This window comes from Chiloscyllium punctatum, chromosome 36 (genome assembly GCF_047496795.1).
Source record: "Chiloscyllium punctatum isolate Juve2018m chromosome 36, sChiPun1.3, whole genome shotgun sequence".
Classification (NCBI taxonomy): domain Eukaryota; kingdom Metazoa; phylum Chordata; class Chondrichthyes; order Orectolobiformes; family Hemiscylliidae; genus Chiloscyllium; species Chiloscyllium punctatum.
In genome coordinates, this window is record NC_092774.1 from 27,195,693 (window position 1) to 27,222,058 (window position 26,366).

The following is a 26,366-nucleotide window of genomic DNA, read 5'->3' on the forward strand; positions in this document are numbered from 1 at the left end:
CAGGATCTTACAGGGCCAAAAAAGTAAAAACATCTCTTTTGAATAACTCTACCTGAAAGTTAACATCTTTCACGACATTGGGATACTGCTCAGTGGGAGCAGATCTGATTTTGGGAAGCAAAGAAAAACTGTATAAATTCAGGATAAACCTGCAATACAGCGTCTTTAGAAACAACCAGACAAGGGGTCAAGGCATTGACACCAACACCAGTGAGAAACTAAACATACAGACGTGGCAAACCATCAGTCTTTAATCTTTTAGAATGGGTTGTAGGTATCATTAATATGTAAATCTCAGAACTTCTTACAAATCACCTTCTCGAGATAACTTAAGGTTTGTAACAAAAGTTGACACCTCAGCTCAGACAATGCATTAAAGGTATGAGGTCACACTCAGTCTGTATCCCAATTTTGAATCTGACATGTTCTGTTTCCAAAGTGAAGTTTACAAAATATTATATGCATGCATTGACTGCCAGCAGATTGATTTTATTCAAAAAAATGCGCAAAGTTTGGATCAGAAATTGGCTAGCTGAAAGAAGACAAGAGGGTGGTGGTTGATGGGAAATATTCATCCTGGAGTTCAGTTACTAGTGAGGTACCACAAGGATCTGTTTTGGGTCCACTGCTCTTCGTCATTTTATTAATGACCTGGATGAGGGCACAGAAGGTGGGTTTGTAAATTCACGGATGACACTAAAGTCGGTAGAGTTGTGGATACTGACTAAGGATGTTGTCAGTTACAGAGGGACATAGATAAGCTGCAGGGCTGGGCTGAGAGGTGGAAAATGGAGTTTAATGTGGAAAAGTGTGAGGTGATTCACTTTGGAAAGAACAACAGGAATGCAGAGTACTAGGCGAATGGTAAGATTCTTGGTAATCTAGATGAGCAGAGGGATCTTGGTGTCCAAGTACGGAGATCCTTGAAAGTTACCCAGGTTGATAGGGCTGTTAAGAAGGCATACGGTGTGTTAGCTTTTGTTGGTAGAGGGATTGAGTTTCAGAACCATGAGATCATGCTGCAGCTGTACAAAACTCTGGTGCGGCCAGATTTGGAGCATTGCGTACAGTTCTGGTCACCGCATTATAGAAAGGATGTGGAAGCTTTGGGAAAGGTTCAGAGGAGAGTTACTGGGATGTTAGATTGGTTGGACAGTGAATGCCTTTTTCCTTGGATGGCAATGGCTGGCATGAGGGGATATAACTTTAAATTGAGGGGTGATAGATATAGGACAGATGGTCAGAGGTAGTTTCTTTACTCCGTAGTAGAAGAGGTGTGGAATGTACTGCCTGCTACAGTAGTAGATTCGCCAACTTTTAAGGGCATTTAAATGGTCATTGGATAGGCATATGGACGAGAATGGAATAGTGTTGGTTAGATGAGCTTCAGATTGGTTCCACAGTTCGGTGCAACATTGAGGGCTAAAGGGTCTGCACTGCGCTGTAATGTTCAATGTATCTATAAATATAATTCTGCAAATACAAATTCACCCTATACACTTATATGCATGTGTGCGTGTTTGGGAGAAAGCAAATGTCTATGTCTATGCTGTTTGTCTCTATGTCTATTTTGATCACAAATGCTTTATTTCTGTAAGTGTTGTTATAAATCAGAGTTGGGTACTAATAGTTAGATGTAAGGGAGAGAGAATTCCTCAAGTTGGGTACCATAAGAATCCTGGGAGACCCTTATTTCTGTCTGACTTCCCAATGAACAAACATTAAACACACTCACCTATTTATTTCTAATTTTGTTTCATTTTTCTTGTTTATTCCCCACTACGATGAGTCTCTCTGTCTGGGTGGTTGACAGGCTGGGGCAATGTGGGTTGGGCCTTGAGTGACTGAATGTTTTATTGTTCTGGAAGGTGGAAAAGGGGGGTCAAAGCTTCAGCAAAAACCCAGCAGAGCTGAGGACATACGACACCTTACTCTGTGGGAACAGGGAGATCAACAGAGGACAGAGAAATCAGGACCTGAAATCCGAGCTGACACCAGACTACCCTGTGATCAGTGCTTTGATTAGCAATGCCAACCATCTACCTTTACCGAGCTTCCCATTAAACTTCTCTGTAAGGAGTCTCAGACCATAATTATTCTCTTCAATGTGTGCAGCCAATTCATTCACTTTCGTTACAATGCAGCACACATTCAGCTTTTACTTTTTTTTGTGATCTTTGGACTCCAGCTTTGATTGCTGGTACGTTTATCCTCCTTGTCTCTTTTTATCGTTCTCTAACGTTCATTTTCCACATCACCACACTGCTCACCGGCCTTGATTTGGATTGGCCATGCTAAATTGCCCATTGTGTCCAGGGATGTGCAGGTTAGGTGGGTTAGCCAAGGGAAATGCACAGTTATAGTTTCACAGTAATAGAAGCAGGAGGCGGCCATTTGGCCCATCCAGCCTGCTCTGCCATTCATTAAGGTCATCATCTCAGCTCCTCCTATCTGCATTGTCCCAACTACCCTTTAATTCCCTATAATGCAATAACCCAGCCAACTGTATCCTCAATATACTGAATAAAGCTGCTGCTACTGCTTCCTTGGGCAGAGAATTCCATAGATTCACCACATTCCAGGGAAAGCAGTTCTTGCTCATCTCTGTCCTCCATCTACTCTCCCTAATCCTGAGGCCATATCCCCTAGTCCTAGTCTAATTCACCAGCAGAAATGACAGGACAGGACAGGATAGGTGGGGTGGGGGTGGGTCTGGGTGGCATGGTCTTCAGAGGGGTCAGCGTTGCCTTTATTGGCTGAATGGCCTGATTCCACACTGTAGGGCTTCAATGATTTACCAAGGTTGAGTGCACTCAGGATGACAGCTCCCAGAACCTCCCACTTTCTGCAAATCGAAAGACAAGTCCCACCCTGCCCTCTCGTATATGTGTTCTGTCACTGCTTAATCATTTAGAACATAGAACATAGAAAAATACAGCGCAGTACAGGCCCTTCGGCCCTCGATGTTGCGCCGACTGAAGCCTACCTAACCTACACTAGCCCAATAACCTCCATATGCTTGTCCAATGCCCGCTTAAATGACCATAAAGAGGGAGAGTCCACCACTGCTACTGGCAGAGCATTCCATGAACTCACAACCCGCTGAGTAAAAAATCTACCCCTAACATCTGTCCTATACCTACCACCCCTTAATTTAAAGCTGTGTCCCCTAGTAACAGCTGACTTCATTAGCGGAAAAAGGTTCTCACTGTCAACCCTATCTAAACCCCTAATCATCTTGTACACCTCTATCAAATCTCCCCTAAACCTTCTTTTCTCCAACGATAAAAGCCCCAAGTGCCTCAGCCTTTCCTCATACGATCTTCCTACCATGCCAGGCAACATCCTGGTAAACCTCCTCTGCACTCGTTCCAATGCCTCCACATCCTTCCTATAGTATGGCGACCAAAACTGCACACAATACTCCAGATGAGGCCGCACCAGAGTCTTATACAACTGCAACATGACTTCAGGACTCCGGAACTCAATTCCTCTATCAATAAAGCCCAGTACACCATATGCCTTCTTCACAGCACTATTTACCTGGGTGGCAACTTTCAAAGATCTGTGTACATGGACACCAAGATTCCTCTGCTCATCCACACTACCAAGTAGTCTACCGTTAGCCCAGTAATCCATCTTCTTGTTACTCCTACCAAAGTGAATGACTTCACACTTAGCTACGTTGAATTCCATTTGCCACCTTTCTGCCCAGCTCTGTAACTTATCTATATCCTGTTGTAACCTGCCACATCCTTCTTCGCTGTCCACAACTCCACCGACTTTTGTGTCATCCGCAAACTTGCTCACCCAGCCTTCAAGCCCCTCCTCCAGGTCACTTATAAAAATGACAAACAGCAACGGTCCCAAAACAGATGCTTGTGGAACACCGCCAGTAACTGCGCTCCAAGATGAACCTATACCATCAACTACTACCCTCTGTCTCCTTCCAGCCAATTCCTAATCCAAACCTCTAATGCACCCTCAATGCCATACCTGTGTAGTTTTTGCATTAGCCTGCCATGGGGTATCTTATCGAACACCTTGCTAAAATTCATATACACCACATCTACTGCTTTACCCTCGTCCACTTCCTTGGTCACCTTCTCAAAGAACTCAATAAGGTTTGTGAGGCACGACCTGCCCTTCACAAAACCATGCTGACTATCCTTGATCACATTATTCCTATCCAGATGTTCATAAATCCTATCCCTTACAATTCTCTCTAAGACTTTTCCCACAACAGAAGTGAGACTCACTGGCCTATAGTTACTCGGGCTATCCCTGCTCCCCTTCTTGAACAAGGGGACCACATTCGCGATCCTCCAGTCTTCTGGCACTATTCCCGTAGACAACGACGACATAAAAATCAAGGCCAATGGCTCCGCTATCTCCTCCCTAGCTTCCCAGAGGATCCTAGGATAAATGCCATCAGGCCCAGGGGACTTATCTATTTTCATCCTTTCCAGTATTCCCCAGACCTCTTCCCTACGTACCTCAAGGCCATCCATTCTAATCACTTGTGACTCAATATTCACATCAGCAACAGTGTCCTGTTCCTGAGTGAATACTGACGAAAAGTATTGATTTAGTGTCTCACCAATCTCCTCCGCCTCCACGCACAACTTCCCACTACTATCCTTGACTGGACCGATACCTAAACTAGTCATCCTTTTATTCCTGACATACCTATAGAAAGCCTTTGGGTTTTCCCTAATCCTACCAACTAAGGACTTTTTATGTCCCCTTCTTGCTGCTCTTAGCTCTCTCTTTAGATCCTTCCTGGCTACCTTAACTCTCAATCGCCCCAACCGAACCTTCACGCCTTATCTTTACATAGGCCGCCCTCTTCCCTTTCACAAGGGATTCCAATTCCTTATTAAACCACGGCTCCCTCACAAGACCCTTTACTCCCTGCCTGACAGGTACATACTTATCAAGGACACCCATTAGCTGTTCCTTGAACAATCTCCACATATCATTTGTGTTCTTCCCTTGAAGTCTATTTTTCCAATCCACGCATCCTAAGTCATGCCTCACCGCATCATAATTTCTCTGGCCCCAGCTATAACTGTTGCCCTGCAGTGCACACTTATCCCTCTCCATCACTAGAGTAAAAGTCACCGAGTTGTGGTCACTGTCCCCGAAGTGCTCACCTACCTCCAAGTCTAACACCTGGCTGGTTCTTACCTAGAACCAAATCCAGTATAGCCTCACCTCTTGTTGGCCTGTCGACATATTGTGTCAGGAAACCCTCCTGCACACATTGGACAAACACCGACCCATCTAACGAACTCAAGCTATAGCTTTCCCAGTCAATATCTGGGAAGTTAAAGTCCCCCATAACAACCACCCTGCTACTTTCACTCTTCTCCTGAATCATCCTCACAATACTTTCCTCTACTTCTCTCGGACTATTAGGAGGCCTGTAGAAAACTCCTAACAGGGTGACCTCAACTTTCCTATTTCTAACCTCCGCCCAAACTACCTCAGATGGCAAGTCTTCCTCCATCACCCTTTCTACTGCTGTAATACTATCCTTCTTTTACCCCCATCTCTGACCCTACTAAAACATTTAAACCCTGGAACCTGCAACAGCCATTCCTGTCCCTGTTCTACCCACGTCTCTGTAATGGCCACAACATCAAAGTCCCAGGTACCAACCCATGCTGCAAGCTCACCTACCTTATTTCTTATACTTCTGGCATTGAAGTATACGCACTTCAAGCCACCTTCCTGTTTACAGGCACCCTCCTTCGAGATCGATGCCATGTTCCTAACCTCCCTACACTCAAGGTCCTGTACCCTAAAGCTACAGTCCAGGTTCCCATGCCCCTGCAGAGTTAGTTTAAACCCTCCCAAAGAGCATTAGCAAACCTCCCCCCAAGGATACTGGTGCCCCTCGGGTTCAGGTGTAGACCATCCTGTTTATAGAGGTCCCACCTTCCCCAGAAAGAACCCCAGTTGTCCAGAAACCGGAATCCCTCCCTCCTGCACCATCCCTGTAGCCATGCATTTAACTCTTCTCTCTCCCTATTCCTCGACTCTCTATCACGTGGCACGGGTAACAAACCAGAGACAACGACTCTGTTCGTTCTAGCTCTGAGCTTCCAACCTAGCTCCCTGAAAGCCTGCCTAACATCCTCACTCCTCTTCCTACCTATGTCGTTGGTGCCAATGTGGACCACGATCTGGGGCTGCTCCCCCTCCCCCTTAAGGACCCGGAAAACATGATCAGAGACATCACGTACCCTTGCACCTGGGAGGCAACATACCAATCGTGAGTCTCTGTCGCCCCCGCAAAACCGCCTATCTGTGCCCCTCACTATTGAGTCCCCAATAACTATCGCTCTACCTTTCTCCACTCTTCCCTTCTGAGCAACGGGGACAGGCTCCGTGCCAGAGGCCTGAACCTCGTTGCTTACCCCTGGTAAGTCATCCCTCCCCACAAGTATCCAAAACAGTATACTTGTTCTTGAGGGGAATTACCGCAGGGGGTCCCTGCACTGGCTGCTTCCTCCCACTCCCCCTCACTGTCACCCATCTCTCTATAACTTTCGGAGTAACTACTTCCCTAAAGCTCTGATCTATGACCACCTCTGCCTCCCGAATGATCCGCAGTTCATCCAACTCCAGTTCCAGTTCCCTAACACGGTCTTGGAGGAGCTGGAGATGGGTGCACTTCTTGCAAGTGTAATCAGGAGGGACGCCAATGCCTTCCCTCACCTCATACATGTTGCAAGAGAAACATTGCACTGCCTTCTCTGCCATCCCTTTAAAAGGTAAACTTTAAAAACTAGACCTAAAGAAACAAACAAGCAAAATGCAGCACTTACCTGCTTATCACAACGGATCTTATTATTAGGTTAGAGGAGGAGGGTGGGTGGGAGGCTCTACCCCTTCTATATTTCTAGTGAATACAGCCCACACCTCCCACTGCTGCCAGTAACCTTTACAATGCTGATGAAACAATGCAATACCTGCAGTACTGAAAATTGTAAGGCTTCTAACGATACCAGTTACTGATTCACCGGTCCTTCTGATGCACAGCGTTGGAAATACAATGTTGAAGGCTGAATGAAATGAGCAGTTTAAAACAAAAACCCACCTAACCCTTCACTAGGTTCTCCACTCAGCACACTGTACTTACTGCCAGTAAACCTGAAAGCACGTCATCCCCACAGTGCAATGAATTCCCACTTACCACCAGAATTCCAGATGTGCTCCCTCACTCAGTTGCTGTCTCACAAGTGAAAGATTTCATTGTAACTTCTGCTCCCAGTCAGGGCAAAACATCTTTGAAAACTACTCTGGACGTCTAGTCTTCACAACCACACTTCTACTTTCACTGAAGACGATTAGAGTCACACAGCATGGAAACAGACCCTTCGGCCCAATCAATGGTGCCAACCAGATATCCTAAATTAATCCAGTCCCATTTGCCAGCATTTGGCCCATATCCCTCAAAACTCTTCCTATTCATGTACCCATCCAGATGCCTTTTAATATGTTGTAATTGTACCAGCCTCCATCACTTCCTTTGGCAGCTCATTCCACAGAGACATCACCATCTTTGTGAGGAAGTTTCCCCTCAGGTTATTTTTAAATCTTCCCCCTCTCATCTCAAACCTATGCCCTATACTTTTGGACTCACATATCCTTGGGAAAAGATCTTGGCTATGCATCCTATCCAAGCCCCTTATGAACTTCTATAATGTCACCCCTCAGCCTCCAACACTCCAGGGAAAATAGACCCAGTCTATTCAGCCTTTCCCTGGAGATCAAACCTTCCAACTCTGGCAACAGCCTTGTAAATTCTTTCTGAACTCTTTCAAGTATCACAACATCTTTCCTGCAGCAGGGAGATCAGAACTATGTGTGGTATTCCAAAACATGGTCTAACTCAATGTACTGACCAATGGAGGAAGCATACCAAACAGCTCCTTCATTATCTGATCTACTTGTGACTCCACTTTCAAGGAACTATGAACCTGCTCTCCAAGGTCGTTTTATTCTGCTTCACTCCCCAGGACCTTAGAACTGGGTGTATAAGTCCTGCCCTGATTTGCCTTCCCAAAACGCAAAATCTCATACTCATCTAAATTAAACTCCATCTGCCAATCCTTGGCCCTTCAGCCTATCTAATCAATTCTAATTTATATCAAACTTTCTTTCCTCTCATTCCCAGAAAGCTGAAAATCTCCATCCCTCAGACTCTTCCCCCATTCTCACTTTGCTCAACCTAATTCCTCTGTACCACATCCTGAAGGGTCTGGTCCATGCTGATTAACAGGCCACACTCGGGGGTAGGGGGGTGGGGTGGTGGGGTGGGGGGATCTAATTGAAACAGACAGAATACTGAACAGCCAGGACAGAGTGGACATTCACAAGATGTCTCCGTTGGTAGGAGAGACGAGAACGTGAGGGCACAGCCTTCGAGTAAGGGGAAGACTTTTCAGAGTGGAGATAAGAAGAAATGTCTTCAGCCAGAGAATGCTGAATCTATAAACTTCATTGCCACTGAGATAGATAGCTTCTTGAGTATCAAGGGAATCAAAGGTTTTTTTTAGATTAGATTAGATTACTTAGTGTGGAAACAGGCCCTTCGGCCCAACAAGTCCACACCGACCCGCCGAAGCGTATACCACCCAAACCCATACTCCTACATTTACCCCTTCACCGAACACTACGGGCAATTTAGCGTAGCCAATTCACCTAACCTGCACATTTTTGGATTGTGGGAGGAAACCAGAGCACCCGGAGGAAACCCACGTAATGCGGAGAAAGCAGGAGAATGAGTTTGAGAAATTTATCAGCCATGATTGAATGGCGGAGCAGACTCGATGCGTTGAACAGCCTAATTTCTGTTCTCATGTCTTATGGTCTCACACAGTGTGACTGAATTGGGAGCAGGGGTAGACCATTTGGTTTTTCGAGCCTGCACCAGCACTGAACAGATCATAACTGGATAGGAATATACTTACATCTGGGTGGATAGGTTGAGATGTTTTTCACTGGAGTGTAGGAGGTTGAGAGGTGACTTTATAGAGGATTATAAGATCATGAGGGATATAGATGATGTGACCAGCAGGTGTCCTTTCCCTAGGGTGGGGGTTTCAAGATGAGGGAGCAAATTTTGAAGGGGAGAGGAGAAAGATTTAAAAAGATATGAGGAGAAACTTTTTTTTAAGAAAGTGGTTTGTGTGTGGAATCAATGCCCAGAGGAAGTGGTGGATGCAGGTCCAGTAACAATGTTTAAAAGACATTTTGATAAGTACATAAATAGGAAAGGTTCGGAGGGATATGGGCCAATCACTGGCAAATGGACCAGTTTAATTTGAGAACATAGCATGGACTAGTTGGACTAAAGGGTCTGTATCTGTGCTGTATGATGCTGTAGCTGTTCTGTACTGGTCTGAAAACCATTTTCTTGGAGATCCAAGATGGCGGTGGTCTGAGTGGTCTGCTGTGTTGGACTCTGTGCCATATCCTATGGCAATGTGGACCTTTACCCCGCCCCCGCCCCCTTCGTTAACTATCCTTAGGAGAAAAAAAATACTAATATAAACTTAGTGAACTTCTGGAGCTGCTAAAATTGTGGTTTGACAGCTTTAAGACCAGGATGAAAGCAAATGAAGGAAAGGGGCCAAAAGGAGTGCAGCAGGTAGTGCACTCCCCTACTACATCCGGGGGTGCCTGGAGCCATTGCTCAAACTCCCAGGGCAGTCCCTTTGGATTTAATGGGGCAGCAGCAGTTACTCTTGGAGTTTGGCAAACTCTGAGAAAAGATTGAAGCAGCGGTGGAACCACTATCTGCCATGCTGGAAAAGCACGAGCAGTAAATTCAAATGTTGGCCCAAAGAGAATAGGCAGCAGAGGAGAGGACCGTGGCATCGGAGACCGTGGCGGAGGTCTCAGGAGGAAGGATCCAAACGCTGGAAGACCAGGTTTGGGTCCTTCAGGAGCAAGTGGACGACCTGGAAAATAAAACTAGGAGAAAAAGCTTACAGCTCGTGGGTCTTCCGGAACATGAGGAAGGCAAAGACCTCATTGGAATCCTGGAGAAGTGGTTCCTGATGTTCTTGGGGCTGGAGTTGGAGTCGGGCCTGTTGAGTTTGGAGCGGGCCCACCGGATTGCAATGTGCAGGTCAGGACCGGACCCACGCCCCTGCACGGTCCTTGTGTGACTCCTGCATTATAAAGAAAAACAGTTAGTGATTGAAACAGCAAGAAGACTGGGAAGAGATCCACAGGCTTTGTGCATTAAAGGCTCAAGAATAATATCTTTTCAGGACTTCTCAGGAGCCAGAATTATGAAGAGAAAGGGCTTTTGATGAAGTTCAGAGAAAATTAAGGGATCTGAACATACAATGTTCCTTGAGGTTCCTGGCCGTGTTGCATTTTGCTCATGGGGGGACAGTATATCATTTTGATTCAGCAGAAAAGGCGAAGGACTTTGTGAATTCTCTGAATTCAAGGGCTCAGGTCGGGATGGGGCCATCGATACAGACAATGGTACAGTTCTTTCTGTCCCTTCTTTTCTCTCTCTCCATTTTTTTTGTGGTTATCGGCTTCTCCGTACTGCCTTGATGTAAAACCAGAATTATTTAGTATATCGGTCAGTTGTGCATTATGTGAGGACTTTTGTTTGAACTGCTGTCCTTTTGGTTTTGGTTTGGGGGTGGCTTTACCTGTGGTTAAGATGTATGGAGAAGGGGTGTGTGTGTGGGGGGGAGAGAGGGGGGAAATGGGCATCCATTTTTAACTCTCCGAATGTAAATAACGTGTTTTTTGTTCATCTGTGAATTGCCTGGGGTTAGGGCACAGCCTCAGTTGGAAGGATCCAAGATGTTAGCTGTGGGCAAGGTGGGGTGGGGTGGTGGGGGAGTTATGATAGGGTATTCTTCTCCTTTTAGCTCTAAGAGTAGAGGAGTGGCTATACTGATAAGAAGGAACCTCCCTTTCCAGGTAGTTGAGAAAATTAAGGACGAACTTGGACAGTTCATCATTCTTAAAGCTCAACTACATGGAGAAGAGCATGGCGTCCTGAATGTATATTCCCCACCCCCCCCCCAATGTGTACCCTTTTACATTTCTAACTGATGGAGTTGCTAAATTAATGAGTCTTGGGGTGCACAGCACGATCGTAGGAGGGAATTTTAATCTCCTCATAGACCCTGAGGTAGACAGGGTGACAAGGGGCCTGGCATGTATGACTGCACGATCTAAGCAGTAGGTGGACATGATTAGTTTGATTATTTTCCCTACAGTGTGGAAACAAGTTGGCCCAACAAGTCCACACTGACCCTCCGAAGAGTAATCCACCCAGACCCATTTCCCTCTGACTAATGCACCTAACACCATGGGCAATTTTGCATGGCAAATTCACCTTACCTGTACATCATTGGACTGTGTGAGGAAACCAGAGCACCCGGAGGAAACCCACGCAGACACGAGGAGACTGTTCAAACTCCACACACAGTCATCCAAGGCCGGAATCAGACCTTGGTTCCTGGTGCTGTGAGGCAGCAGAACTAACCACTGAGCCTCCGTGCTGCCCCAGTGTGAGGAGTTGGGGTTAGTGGATGTGTGGAGACACCTCCACCTGAATGGAAGAGACTTTACTTTCTGTTCCAACCCACACAAGTGCCACACAGCAGTTGACTGTTTTTTATACCATCAGATATTTTGGGTAGAACGCTGGCTTGTAAAATTGGGAATATAGCTGTCTCAGACCACTTGCCTTGCTCATTGCTTGCTGCACCTGTCTGACAACTGGCATTGACTGGGATAGAAAGCCTGAGAAGAAGGTAGCTGAGGCACCTTTGTACGTCCACACATCATTCCTGATGAATGGTTTTTGCCTAAAACATTGACTGCCCTGCACCACGGATGCTGCCTGATCTGTTGTGCTTTTCCAGCGCCACATATTTCGACGCTGATCTCTAACATCTGCAGTTCTCACTTGTCCCACATCCCAATATATCACCATTTAAACAATGCATCTCCTTTCTGTTTTTATTTCACAGGAAAGACTATAACTTCACACTGTGTCACTGCATTTGCCATGTGTTTGCCAATTAAGACACAGACCTGAACCAACTTTGCTGCAAGTCAAGAACTGAACTCCAGAATGAAAAAATAAAATGGAAAAGGGAGTGAGAAAAGAGTGTGTTGTACTCACAGATGTTGGACAGAGGAAAGTTGCAGTTTGAGGTAAAGCTCAATCTTCATTCAGAGAGAGAAGAACAGCAACTACAGCTTCACAAACTCATGGTCCAATGTCCGCATTCAGAGAATAGGGGCGTTCCCAATGGCAGGAAGACCACACTCCTTCCGGTCTTCTGGCGCTTTCTATTGGTCTATCAAAAGAATGTCGCGTACTGTTTCCGCTGTCAGGTAGGAGCATGCGCAATATTTTGCTGACACCGGCGTACATGCGCAGTGTTTGCTGACACCGAGAAGCATGCGTAGTTTGTCCTGTGGAGGTGTTGGTGTAACCGACAAATTTTCGGTCTAAATGCTAATAGGAGAGAAAAAAAAGACTGGTGCCACAAATTTGTTTTCCTGAGACTCAACATTTTATTGTTTTTGAATTTTGTCTGGCTGCTCAATTTCGTATGTCTTTTCCCCAGGTTAGAGGAAGTCCAAAACTAGAGGGGCATCGGCTTAGGGTGAGAGGGGAAAGATTTAAAAGGGACAAAAGGGATAAATTTTCACGCAGAGCGTGGAACGTGTATGGAATGAGCTGCCAGAGGCCGTGTGTCAAGGCTGGTACATTTACAACATGTAAAAGCCTTCTGGATGGGTTCTGGAAAGGCCTCTTTATGAAAAGGAAGGGTTGTGAGAGATATGAGCCAAATACTGGCAAACAGATCACTAGATTAATTTAGGATATGTAATCGGCGTGGACCAAAAAGTTTGTTTCTGTGCTCTGCAATTCCATGACTCTATTTCTACCTATTCTGAACCAATTTCACAAGACTAGGAATAGGTCATTCCTCCCTCACAGCCTGTTCTCAACTGTGGTTTAACTGCAAGTTTCAGAAAGATGTCTGCAGTTTTTTTTAAAGCAATTGAATATGCTTTCAGACTTTATTGACGTTTCTAAATATATCATTTTAGCTTTTCTCAATGTTTTAAAGATCAGCCATTTCGCTGGCTCAGTGGTTAGCGCTGCTGCCTCACACTGCAAGGGCCCGGATTCGATCCCACCGTCTGGCGACTGTCTGTGTGGGATTTGCACATTCCTTTGCCCTCCTTTCAGTGCTCCAGTTTCCACCTATGGTCAGCAAACACTGCGCATGTACGCCGGTGTCACCTATGGGCAGGTTAAGGTGGATTGTCCGTGCTAAATTGCCCCACGGTATGCAGAGATGTGTTATGGGGTGGGTCTGGGTAGGATGCTTTTCGGAGGGTCAGTGTGGCCTCGCTGGGCCGAATGGCCTGCTCCCACACTGTAGGGATTCTATGATTACAAGAGTTGTCAAATCAGCAATCTAAATTGGTGAAGTATAAGACCAGGAGCCAATCTTTAAGCAGTTTTCCATTCATTCACAGAGTGAAATTTTAGAATTGTATCACTCTGAGCTCGACTCCCACCTCAATGTCAATAAATGTCTTTTTATCTGTCCTCAAACAATCATACAATCAATCTGTCCCTCCTTAACCTTGATTTTTTTAAAGTTAGCATATTTCTTCCTTTAGATAAACCTTATCAATCAAAATACAAAACAATGTTTCAAACCTAATTAAAGATTTTTTAAGTTCTATACGAATCTTCTGGGATCCCCAGTAATCACCCCATATGAGCTGTTACCTTCATCAAATAATCTGACAATTATTGACTGCTATCAACCTCTTCCGTCCCAGAAAATTTCCTTTCTCTGCAAAGTTTGGTTCATGTTGGCAAGTTCAATTCTCCTCCATTTCCCAGGAACACACTTTATGACGTTTTACATTCTCAGTATCTGTTTAACGTTCAGTGGGAAAACTGTTTTCAGTCTCACAGTTATACAGTATTCCTCCAAAATGTTTCTGAGGAATGCACTCCTCCCACAAGAGCTGGTGGTTCCACACTTAAAATGCTATTAACAGCTTGCTTGGTTGTCTTTGCTGTTTCCCCTCTAACTGTTCAAAATGTCTGGTTTTATACCCCAAAACATCAGATCATTTCATTGGTTTGGTGTCATTCCAAACTGTAAAATTCAAGTTCGATAGGAGTTTGGTATCAGGGGCATACTTTAAACTGATTGGCAGAATTGGAATTTGTTTTTGTTCCATGGCAACACAACTCCAGCTATTTGTTTCAACCAAACGTTACATTTTTAAATCGTTCAGCACACTTTGTGCTTTCAGTCAGTCCTTGCTCGTTTCCTCTATGTCAAAAGGTACACTACACACCTACACCTTCATTACACCATCCAAATGTTTTTTTAAATGTTGTAACTATACCTGCGTCTATCACTTCTGGAAGTTCGTTCACTCACAAACTAACATCTGTGTAAAAACGTTATCCCTCAGGTTCCTTTTAAAATCTCTCTCCTCTCACCTTAAAAAAAGTCCCCTAGTTTTTAATTCTCCTTCACTAAGGAACAGACATTTGCTAATCACTTTACCTACAACCTTCATGATTTTGTAAATTTCTACAAGGTCACCCTCAACCTCCTACGCTCCAGTGAAAAAGGTCCAAGCCCCTCCTTATAACCTGAACCCTTCAGTCCTGGCAACATCCTGGGAAAGCTTTTCCCATCCCTCTCCAATAGTATTCTTCCTATAACAGGGCGACCAGGACTGTACTCAGTACACTAAAAGTGACCTCATCAACATCCTGTACAACCTCAACATGACGTCCCAACTCCAACACTGAATGGTGTGAAAAATGAAAGCAAGTGTGCTAAACACCACCTTAACTACCCTGTCTACCGGTGATGAAACTTTCAAAGACCTATGTACCTGAAACTTCCCCTCCACCCCCCCCCAAAAAAAACAGGTCTCTCTGTTCTACAACAAGACCCAGGGCCCTACCATTTACTGTACAAGTCTTGCCCTTGTTTGTTTTACCAAAATGCCACCCCTCGCTTTTATCCACACGGTCTCTCTCAGGTACACACACAAATACAGCCTTTCACAGGCTTACACTCCATCACACTTACCCTTTACCAAGTTAAAAATCACACAACACCAGGTTATAGTCCAACAGGTTTTATTGGAAGCATTAGCGTTCGGAGCACTGCTCCTTTATCAGGTGGTTGTGGAGGACACAATTATAAGACGCAGAATTTAGAACAAAAGTTTACAGTGTGATGAAGCTGAAATTATACATTGAAAAATACCTTGATTGTTTGTTGACTCTTTCATTTGTTCGAATACCATGATAGTTTCACTTTTCTCATATGTAAATCTCAAAACTTATTAAAATTTACATAAGTTACATTTTCAGGTTAACTGTAACAATTGATGTTAGCTAACATCAATTGTTACAGTTAACCTGAGAACATTTAAGAGGCATTTGCATGGGTATATTAACAGGAAGGGTTTGGAAGGATATGGGCAGGGTGCTGGCAGGTGGGAGTGGATTGGGTTGGGATATCTGGTCAGCATGGACAGGTTGGGCTGAAGGGTCTGTTTCCATGCTGTACATCTCTATGACTCTATTTACATATGAAAGAAGTGAAAATATCATGGTTTATGAACAGATGAAAGACTCAACAAACAATCAAGGTATTTTTCTATGTACAATTTCAGTTACATCACACTGTAAATTTTTGCTATAAATTCTGTGCCTTACAGTTGTGTCCTCCATAACCACCTGATGATGGAACAGTGCTCCAAAAGCTAGTGCTTCCAATTAAACCTATTGGACTATAACCTGGTGTTGTGTGATTTTTAACCTTGTACACCCCAGTCCAACACCGGCATCTCCAAATTATGACACTTTACCAAGCATACAAACACGCACTCTCTTATGCACATACAAGTCTATGGGGTGAATTTGGATTTTCAGAATTATATTTGCAGATACATTCAGTTTTCCTCAAAAAGTGTGCAATCTGCAGGCAGTGAAGCCATGTCATATTTTATAAATCCCTACTTTGAAAATACAACCAGTCTAACTCAAGATTGGGATACAGACAGACTCAAACCTCACATCTTTAATGCATTGAGTGAGCTGAGATGTCACCTCTTTTTATAAAACCTGAAGTTTTCTGGAGAATGTACCTTAAAAGTAGTTCTGGGATTTACATATTAATGAACAGAAACTAAAAGTGGCCTCATCAACATCCTGTACAACCTCAACATGACGTCCCAACTCCAACACTCTATGGTGTGAAAAATGAAAGCAAGTGTGCTAAACACCGTCCCTGAACCATCCAGACTGACGTAGATTCTAGGAGAAGGGCTTGTCTCTCATGGATGAGAAGGAGTGTATGAAACCATAGAGAAAGCTGGGACCCACTGGAATTGTATCCCTTCCTCAGTCTCTCTATGTTTTTCCTTAACTTCTCTTTTTCTGACTTTTCACCCTTTTCTCGCTCACTCTGTGTCTCTCTTTCTTCTTGTCTTCCACTCCCATCCGTCTGTCCTATGGGTTCAGGACCATAATTGTTTGATGTTTGCGTCACCTACTGACCCTGATCACTCCCTGTACGAAAACGTTCTTTCTAATATCACTTTTACTTCTTTTCCTCGTGATTTTAAAACTCTGCTGAATCGTTGTCGATCCTTTCAGGCGTGGGAGCATTTGCACTATATTATTCCTGTGTCTAGACCCTCATGACTTGAAAACTGTCAATCAGGCAGCTTTCCACCTACTGTTCTCCAAGGAGAACTGTCCCAACTTTCCAATCTACCTTCATTACTGACAATCCTCATACACGGCACCATGAACGTCAACCTGTTCAGCGCTGTCTGCAATCACTTCACTTCCCCGCTTCCTGAAATTTCACGCTCACAATTGAGCAATAATGCAGCTGGAGGATTCATTCAGAGTCGGACTGCGCGGGCGAACTATGTCCAATGCTTGTTTTCACTTTGAACAAGTGTTTCCTTTTGCCATGTTCGCTGTCATTGGAGCTCGACCCCATCCCGACATCAGGCAGCACGATCTCGTTTCATAAGTGGGCTTTTTGAGAAAATTGCGCCGGTGTTTCTGCACAAGGCAACTTAAGAAATGAAGGCTCGTCCGGGATTTGAACCCGGGGTCTTTCACAAGTCCACCCACCTGGAGGCCCGAAGCGAGAATCATACCGCTAGACCAACGAGCCGCAGGCCCAGCCAGGTGTATGGTGCCCTGACCCCAGACACTCCAAGTGCCCTCCCCTGAAGCAGCTGAGACTTGCTCAATGTGAAATACGTTTGAGTTGCTCCAAGAATCGCAAGCAGCAAAGAGATTCCACAACATTTGCTTCTCATTCCGTCTCCCTGCGCCCAGGACGCTGCTATTTGTCCCGTTCCCAGTAACTGGGCTCTCTCCACTGGCGGATAATTAAACCATTTTGTTTCTACTTGCACACTGTTCTGGGGGAGGGCAGAGCCCCTTCGCTCTTCTGCTCTCTCGCAATCATTTGGGATGGGAGACGTCAGTTACACTAATGCGTAGGAAATTGGCAAGTTTTAACTACATTACAAAGGTCTGTAATCAAAGAAACAGAAAGATGCTGTGATGGTGGGAGAGAGAGAAATGGACACCGGAAACTGTTCCCTCAGGTAAATTCATATGAGTGTATTTGTGTTCAGCTTGCTTGGTGTTCAGAATTCGTCTTCACACAGCAATCCTGCAGAAAGACTTTCCTAACACTGGCGTCAGTTTCTTTGCTGCGAACGAGCAGCAGTGAACATCTGAGCCCCAACTGTCCCAGATGAAGTTGAAAATGAGCCATTGTTTCTCCCTCAGCCGCTCTGTCCCAGAGACAGGGAGAGGGACGGCATCAACGCGTGACGTCATTCCGCCGCAGCCTGAAGCCGTTCAGTCCATCATTTCCATGTGACTCTCTGTCACTTGTATCTCTCCGAGATGATTCCCAATCGGTGATATGTGTCCTCATCATGGGAACTGTGTCTGTGTGGTGATGCTGATTTCGAAATGCTGATCGTCCTGTCATTCCTGTCTGAACCGGAGTGGGGAATTATTGCAGGGAATGAATACGACCGCAAATAATGTGGCTTTGCGGCTCAGTGGTTAACACTGCTGTCTCATAACGGGACCTGAATTCGATCCTACCCGTGTGCGGCTTGTTTGTGTGGAGTTTGTTCAATCTCCCCGTGTCTGCGTGGGTTTCCTGCGGTGCTCTGGTTTCCTTCCACAGTCGACAGATGTGCAGGTTAGGTGGACTGACCATGCTAAACTGCCCCATAGTGCCCAGAGGTCGGTAGGTTAGGCGCATCTGTCAGAAGTAAATGTCGGGTCTGGGTGGGTTACTCTTCGGAGGGTTGATAAGGACTTGTTGAGCAGGAGGGCCTGTTTCCACACTGTAGGGATTCGAATTCGAATTGTTTCAACTTCACCAGCTCATTCCCATTTCAGAGAAGAGGTGTTAGGATTCAGTTCAGAGCAGACCAGCGGGAAACAACTCCAATCTCCACAAGCACTTGCCCACAATTGTGTAAATAGGGCCAGTGTTTAGTGACATATTCAGCTCAGATACTCGAAGATTTGGGAAGCAGAGGTAAAGGCAAGATATAGAACAGAATCCCGTTACAAAGGGAAGCAATAGCAGACGATAGTTTCGATCGAGGGACATGAACCCAGCACCCTCCCGCTGCGCTACTGTACTTTCCCACACGGAGTGTTTTCCACAGGTCCCTTCAGCCTTTCGTCTGGCGTGTGGCATGCACGTTCGAGCCTGATGTCAAAGACCTCCGCTGCTGTCGTGTAATATGCTGTTGCGCAGACGTATGGAGGCTGTGTAAATATAAACTGTTTTCTTAATTCCCACATTCTGTTGGTCGAACTGTGATTTAACTCTGAATCATAACGTGTGGCACAGCGTAGACGGAGGCCATGCGGCCCACCTTCGCTCTGCTGGTTCTACACTGTAAGTAAACGCGTGTCTCAATTCGTATCATTCTCTTCCCTTTTCCGTGTAAATCTGCGCATCTGAACATGACCACAAGCTTTGCCCTCCTCAACAGAGAACAGGAGAAGACCACGCAGACCTCCACGAGTATGTCACCTCAACTGTGCACATGGGGCCAGTATATCAATGAGAAATATTTATGTTGAGTTTTTTGGGAAGCAGATGAGAAGGCGAGATGCAGAACAGAGCGCCCTTAGACGGGTAAGCTGCTAAAGACGACGTTACGTGAATAGGAGAGAATAGGACATGGCGGATTTCTGGCCCTAAAGTCATGGAACTCGATATTGAAGACAGGGGGGCTGTAGGTCTTCAAGTGGAAAATGAGGCGTTGTTCTTCCATTTGGAGCTGAGCTTTGCATGTCTGAGACAGAGATGCTGGCCAGGGCACAGGGTGGCGTGTAAAAGTGGCGGGCAACCAGAAGCTCAAGGCCATTTTTTTTGCGGGCAGAATTGAGATGTTCTGCGAAACAGTCACCCAGTTTATGCTTCATGCTACTTTGGGGAAACCACACTGTGAGCAGCGAATGCAGTAGACTAGGTTGTGGCAAATGTGCAGGTAAAGTGCTGCTTCACCTGGCGGGTATGTTCGAGCCCTGTGATATTCAGGAGGGAGCAGGTAAATGGGCAGGTGTTACACATTCGGCGGTTACAGGGGAAATTGCCTTGGGACAATGGGAGGTGGGTGTGGGGTGTTGAGAGTGAAGGAAGAGCGGATCCGAGGTGTAAGCCCTGCCCACTTACCTCCTCTCATATATAAATCCGTGAAGTTGAAAGAACATTCCATCCAATGATTCAGTACCACGTGACTCACGAACTAATTTGTATTCATGTTCCGGGGCCAGTATCATTATTGCGTCACAGCAGCTGCAGGCCATCAACGGGGGCTCGCCCTATGACGTCACGGTGCGGCTGGAAGCCCCGGGACAGTTTATCAAAGAAACCTCCCTGTGGGTCGGGGCAGCCCTGCATCGGGAAGCACTGAGATGGCCAACCACTACCAGTTAACATGGGGAACACATCGCCACATTCCGCAGCCTCGAGGCAAACTTCCAGTCCTTCTACTTAAAGTTCAAGAGCCCTCAGACCGAAATTCCCCAGGTACGTTTGGAAAAACTTTTTCCAGGTGTTCGCAAAGTACATCTATGAGCAATTTGTTAAAGTTTGAATTTTGCGAGTGTTGAAATTATGTGCTTTTGAGCGAAATCACAGTTCGAAAAAACAGAATGTGGGAATTTAGACAGAGTTTATATTTGCGCGTCGGCGATATGTCTGCGGGTGCGTGATGGGAGCATCCCCCAGAAGGGAAACCATCTCTCCTATTCACTTAATGTCCTCTTTAGCAGCTTTCCTGTATAACGGCGCACTGTTCTGCACCTCGCCTTCTCATCTGCTTCCCAAAACACTTCGACATAAATATTTCGCATTGATATACTGGCCATATGTGCGCATTTGAGATAACACACATGTGGAGGTCTGCGTGGTCTTCTCCTGTTCTCTGTTGAGGAGGGCAATACTCGTCACTGGTCACTCAGGTCTCAGAGAAAAGTTTCGAAACAGAAGGGCCCAATTTTCTGCCAGTAGAGAGGGCCCGGTTCCTGGAGACGGGACAAACGGAAGCAGGGAGACCGAATGAGAAGCAGCTGTTCTGGAAATTGTTTGTCTGACCCCATTAAAAGCACACAACCCAAGGCAAGGGGGAGCAGTGAACACAGCGCCCCTGCGTGGGCTTCGAACCACCAACTTCCCCGTTAACAGGAGAATGCGCCGATCAGTTGCACCACAGAGACAAGCAATGACAAAAGACCATCCCTTAAGGGAGGCTATTAGTGAATTCAAAATTCAGCCTGCCCCGCCTCGAATTACAATTGTGGTCTATCAGTCTTAATTTTCACAAATAAAGCCTGGGACATTTACTGTGGAGACACTGGGGACAGTCTGATCCCACTCTCTGCAGACACATCCATGTCACGAGGAACTAGCTTTCTTACTCCGGGGCCGTCGCCCTTCGCGCCTTTCAGTGTTTTGCCCGTTCCCGAGTTCTCTCATTGGCTCGGAGGGGAGAAGGGGTTTGAATTCCTGATGTGCAGGAACGACAATTCTTTCAATGTCTCAGATTGGTTCATGGGCCGAGAACATCAGAGTCAACCTCCCGGCCTCTGCAATAAGGGGACGGTGTCTGGACTGTCTCTGCTCAATCGGACAGGTCATCTTTCATTCTCCTCTAAATCCGCTTCCCAAAGTGTTTCTAAAGGTTCACAAAGCTGGAGACTGGGATTTCTGTTTTGCTTCATGAACATTTTTCCATTTCCTAACTGATAATATTTTACCAAAATCTCTCCCCAAATATACGCCATGCTTCGTTTCCTGGGATGAGGAATTTCCATTTTGGGGAGACAGTCCCAAGGTGGAGAATGTTCGCTTTGGAGCAAAGAAGGATAACTGGAGATTTCCTGGGGCTGTTGGTAATGATGGGAGAAGAAGCGGTGGGAATGGGCAGATTAATGATCAGAAGAACCAATTGCCACTGACCAGAGTCAGTTACCTGAGGACAGGGATTGAAGTTCTTTAATGAAAAGCAGCACTTGTGCCTAATAAAGACAGAGAATACTGCAGAAAGCCAACAGGTCGAGCAGCATATGTGGAAAGGGAAACAGAGCTGACGTTGTGAGTCTGGCACGTTGTTTGTTCAGAACCCGAGTTTCCTGCATGGCAATCAATTCCCAGACATGAGAAAACGGGTCTTTATTGAGACGGGTTTTGTGAAGTTTGAGCGATAATGCAATCAACAGGAAGTCATTTAAAATCGCCAGCGAAGAAAGCATAGCCAGCAGGTTACCACCCTGGGCGGGGAGCCCCAAAGGATCTCTACGCCAACACCTTAAGTGTTCGGCCACAACTACACGCCCAAAGTTGTGCTCTAAACTTTCTCATGGAATAGTTCTAACAGGAAAGGTGAGGATTGGGATTGTCCTGTCCGCGCCATAGCCCCAACGTTTCCTGTTCCCCTGGATTTGATCAGGACAGAGGAGGCTGATGGGAGATCGAATTGAACTAAACACATTGATGAGAGATAGAGCGGCTGGGAAGGATCCATTCCCATGCGTAGAGAGATTAATAATCAGGGCCGAAAATAAGGAGCCATTTCAAGAAATTTGGGGTTCATTCAGCAAAGCTAATGGAGAACTGTTCACAGAAAATTGTGATGAAAGTCTCTCGAGTTATTTTGATGAGAAGCGTTGATGACGCGAATACAATCGATAGGATGAACGTAGATTGGTAAATGTATTTGGTGACAGTTCTGTTCTAGCCCTGTGAGCGAAACCTGGATCTGAAGGAGTAGAATGGACATTAACAACATCGATCTGAAATTGGACACATGACAAGAAACAGAGCCATCATGAACAGTTGGCTTTTGAACTGGAGAAGGGTTCTCGTGAAATTCGCTTGAGGCTTGAGGTATGCAAGGTCAAGATAATTTAGGTAAAACACGGAAACGCTATCCTCATTAGCAGACAGTGAAAGGATTACACGACACAAATTAAACATTTTCGACAAGTGATACAGGGGACTGGGAAGATAAGTATTATAAACTGTGAACAGCAAAGTTCTGGAGCACAACACTTACATTCAAAGACCGAAAACATCCAGGTCCTGATTAATCAGATTGCATTGTGGTGCTTTTTTGCAAAACATCCACTTGCAATGTCCTACAAAAGAGTGACAAAACCCATCCCTGTCAGCCCAGGATAGAAAATCCGAAGGGATGAACGTTTGCTGATTTTCTGAAGATTCACAGAGCTTAGACTGGGTTTTGGTGATTGTTTCTTTTCCACTCCCAGGAGCCGCAGTGGTTGAGGCGTTGAGTTGGGGAGAATAAAATGTGCCCGTGAGCAGCATGTGGGGCTATTTCAGCTTCCCCTCATCTGACTGCGCTGTGAGTTGACTCCGATGTTCTCAGGGACATTTACTGACGCGAGACAGTGAAAGGATTCTCATTCCCGCAGATCGGGAATTCAAACCGTGTGCCGGCTTCAGGACAATGAGAAGATTAATTGGGGTGTGTGAAGAAGCTGTGAGCTGCATTTCAAACAGGTAGGTGGAGTCAGATGCATCATCCATTGCGTCCCGGCCCTGTGCGTATCTAACGCCACCATGCTGCAGAGTTCTGACGTTAACACGGACATGCGCAGCAATGGGTTCATTCACAAGGTGAACAACCAAAGATAATCACCGTCACTGATTCCCTTCCACAGGCCCAACTTTGTGAAGCAGTATCTTTCACTGGCAAAGGAAACACCCTTGTCCTCAGGTGCCTGCTTCATTTCGATCACGATTTCAAGCACCTCACTGTTCTCGTCTCATTTCCAAACACTTTGCTCATAGCCTCAAAAGAAGCTCTGCGGGTATCTGCTTGTTCCACCCGAACAGGCAGTGGGTTGCAGATTCCCACCAGTCCCAATGTGAGTGAAATATTTTTCCCCCTCCACTGATTTGAATCTTAAAGAAGAAGCCGGGGAGCAAGCTCCCTTTCTTTTCGACGACATTTCTCATTTTGTACTCGGCAGGGTTCACACCTGCGTGGGGAAACCGCAATGGATTTCAAGTCCATCGCATTAACCACTCGGCCCACGAATACAGAACCACACTGACAGCTTGACTTCCCAGGTCTGTCTGCCGGTGGAGCTGAGAAAGAGTGAATCATCGCAGAGTTTGTTTGAATCCAATCACTTCACAGTGATTCGAAAGGGTTAAATATCGGCGCATGGTGTTTGCAGATATTTAGGTGTTTCACCCCAAAAGATGAAATGAACTTTCAGTTAGAAATTGCAGGAGGAACTCAGCAGGTCAGGCAACATCTGTGGAAAGAGAATCAGAGGCAACATTTCAAAATTCTGTTCTCACCGACAAGTACTGTCAAACCTGCCGAGTTTCTCTTTTGGTCTGGTCTTCTCAGCATACGCAGTCCCTTACGTGAGACAGGAATTCAATTCCGAAACCCCTTTATGGAGAAGAATTCCGCTTGGGGAACATTTTCCTGACCACATTAAAAGCGCACAGCTTCGAAGCCAAAGACGGGCAGCGAACACACCGCCCCTGGGTGGACTCGAACCACCAACCTTTCGGTTAACAGCCGAACGCGCTGACCAATTGCGCCACAGAGACAGGCCCGTTCGGACGCTGCACCATTGCTTAGTGATTTTATAATTCAGCCTCCCCGCCAGGAATTACAATTGTCGTCTATCATTTTTCTTTTCCATAATCAAGCCTGGGAGATGTGTTGTGGAGATACCGGGGACAGTCTGCAGACACATCCATGTCACGAGGAACTAGCTTTCTTACTCCGGGGCCGGCGCCCTTCGCGCCTTTCAGTGTTTTGCCTGTTCCCGAGTTCTCTCCTTGGCTCGCAGGGGAGAAGGGGTTTGAATTCCTGATGTGCAGGAACGACAATTCTTTCAATGTCTCAGATCAGTTCATGTGCTGAGAACATCAGAGTCAACCACCCGGCCTCTTCAACAAGGGGACGGTGTCTGGACTGTCTCTGCTCAATCGGACATGTCATCTTTCATTCCCCTCTAAATCCGCTTCCCAAAGTGTTTCTAAAGGTTCACAAAGCTGGAGACTGGGATTTCTGTTTTGCTTCATGAACATTTGAACATTTTTCCATTTCCTAACTGACAATATTTTGCCAAAATCTCTTCCCAATTGTACGCCTTGCCTCATGTCCAGGGATGAGGAATTTCCATTTTGGGGAGACATTCCCAAGGTGGAGAATGTTCGCTTTGGAGCAAAGAAGGATAACTGGAGATTTCCTGGGGCTGTTGGTCATGATGGGAGAAGAAGCGGTGGGAATGGGCAGTTTAATGATCAGAAGAACCAATTGCCACTGACCAGAGTCAGTTACCAGAGGACAGGGATTGAAGTTCTTGAATGAACAGCAGCACTTGTGCCTAATAAACACAGAGAATACTGCAGAAAGCCAACAGGTCGAGCAGCATATGTGGAAAGGTAAACAGAGCTGACGTTGTGAGTCTGATACGTTGTTTGTTCAGAACCCGAGTTTCCTGCATGGCAATCAATTCCCAGACATGAGAAAACGGGTCTTTATTGAGACGGGTTTTGTGAAGTTTGAGCGATAATGCAACCAACAGGAAGTTATTTAAAATCGCCAGTGAAGAAAGCATAGCCAGCAGGTTACCACCCGGGGGCGGGGGAGCCCCAAATGATCTCTTCGCCAACACCTTAAGTGTTCGGCCACAACTACACGCCCAAAGTTGAGGTCTAAACTTTCTCATGGAATAGTTATAACAGGAAAGGTGAGTATTGGGATTGTCCTGTCCGCGCCATAGCCCCAACGGTTCCTGTTCCCCTGGATTTGATCAGGACAGAGGAGGCTGATGGGAGATCGAATTGAACTAAACACATTGATGAGAGATAGAGCGGCTGGGAAGGATCCATTCCCATGCGTAGAGAGATTAATAATCAGGGCCGAAAATAAGGAGCCACTTCAAGAAATTTGGGGTTCATTCAGCAAAGCTAATGTAGAACTGTTCACAGAAAATTGTGATGAAAGTCTCTCGAGTTATTTTGATGAGAAGTGTTGATGATGCGAATACAATCGATAGGATGAACGTAGATTGGTCAATGTATTTGGTGACAGGTCTGTTCTAGCCCTGTGAGCGAAACCTGGATATGAAGGATTATAAGGGACATTAACAACATCGATCTGAAATTGGACACGTGACAAGGAACAGAACCATTATTACCAGTTGGCTTTTGAACTGGAGAGTGTTTCTCGTGAAATTAGCTTGAGGCTTGAGGTATGCAAGGTCAAGATAATTTAGGTAAAACATGGAAACACTATCCTCATTAGCAGACAGTGAAAGGATTACAAGACACAAATTAAACATTTTCGACAAGTGATACAGGGAACTGGGAAGATAAGTATTAGAAACTGGCAACAACAAAGTTCTGCAGCACAACACTGACATTCAAAGACCGAAAACATCCAGGTCCTGATTAATCAGATGGCATTGTGGTGCTTTTCTGCAAAACATCCACTTGCAATGTCCTACAAAAGAGTGACAAAACCCATCGCTGTCAGCCTAGGATAGAAAATCCGAAGGGATGAACGTTTGCTGATTTTCTGAAGATTCACAGAGCTTAGACGGGGTTTTGGTGATTGTTTCTTTTCCACTGCCAGGAGCCGCAGTGGTTGAGGCGTTGAGTTGGGGAGAATAAAATGTGCCCGTGAACAGCGTGTGGGGCTATTTCAGCTTCCCCTCATCT

The 26,366-nt window shown here is 45.6% G+C and overlaps 1 protein-coding gene and 1 non-coding gene across 2 annotated transcripts in view; one reads left to right on the forward strand and one right to left on the reverse strand.

The window, feature by feature from the left end:
- LOC140460300 (uncharacterized) overlaps positions 1 to 26,366 on the forward strand; it is a 749,266-nt gene that overhangs the window by 129,215 nt on the left and 593,685 nt on the right. The window lies entirely within an intron of this gene.
- Positions 24,169 to 24,242, reverse strand: trnan-guu (transfer RNA asparagine (anticodon GUU)). The gene has a single exon. It is a non-coding gene; the product is annotated as a tRNA-Asn (tRNA).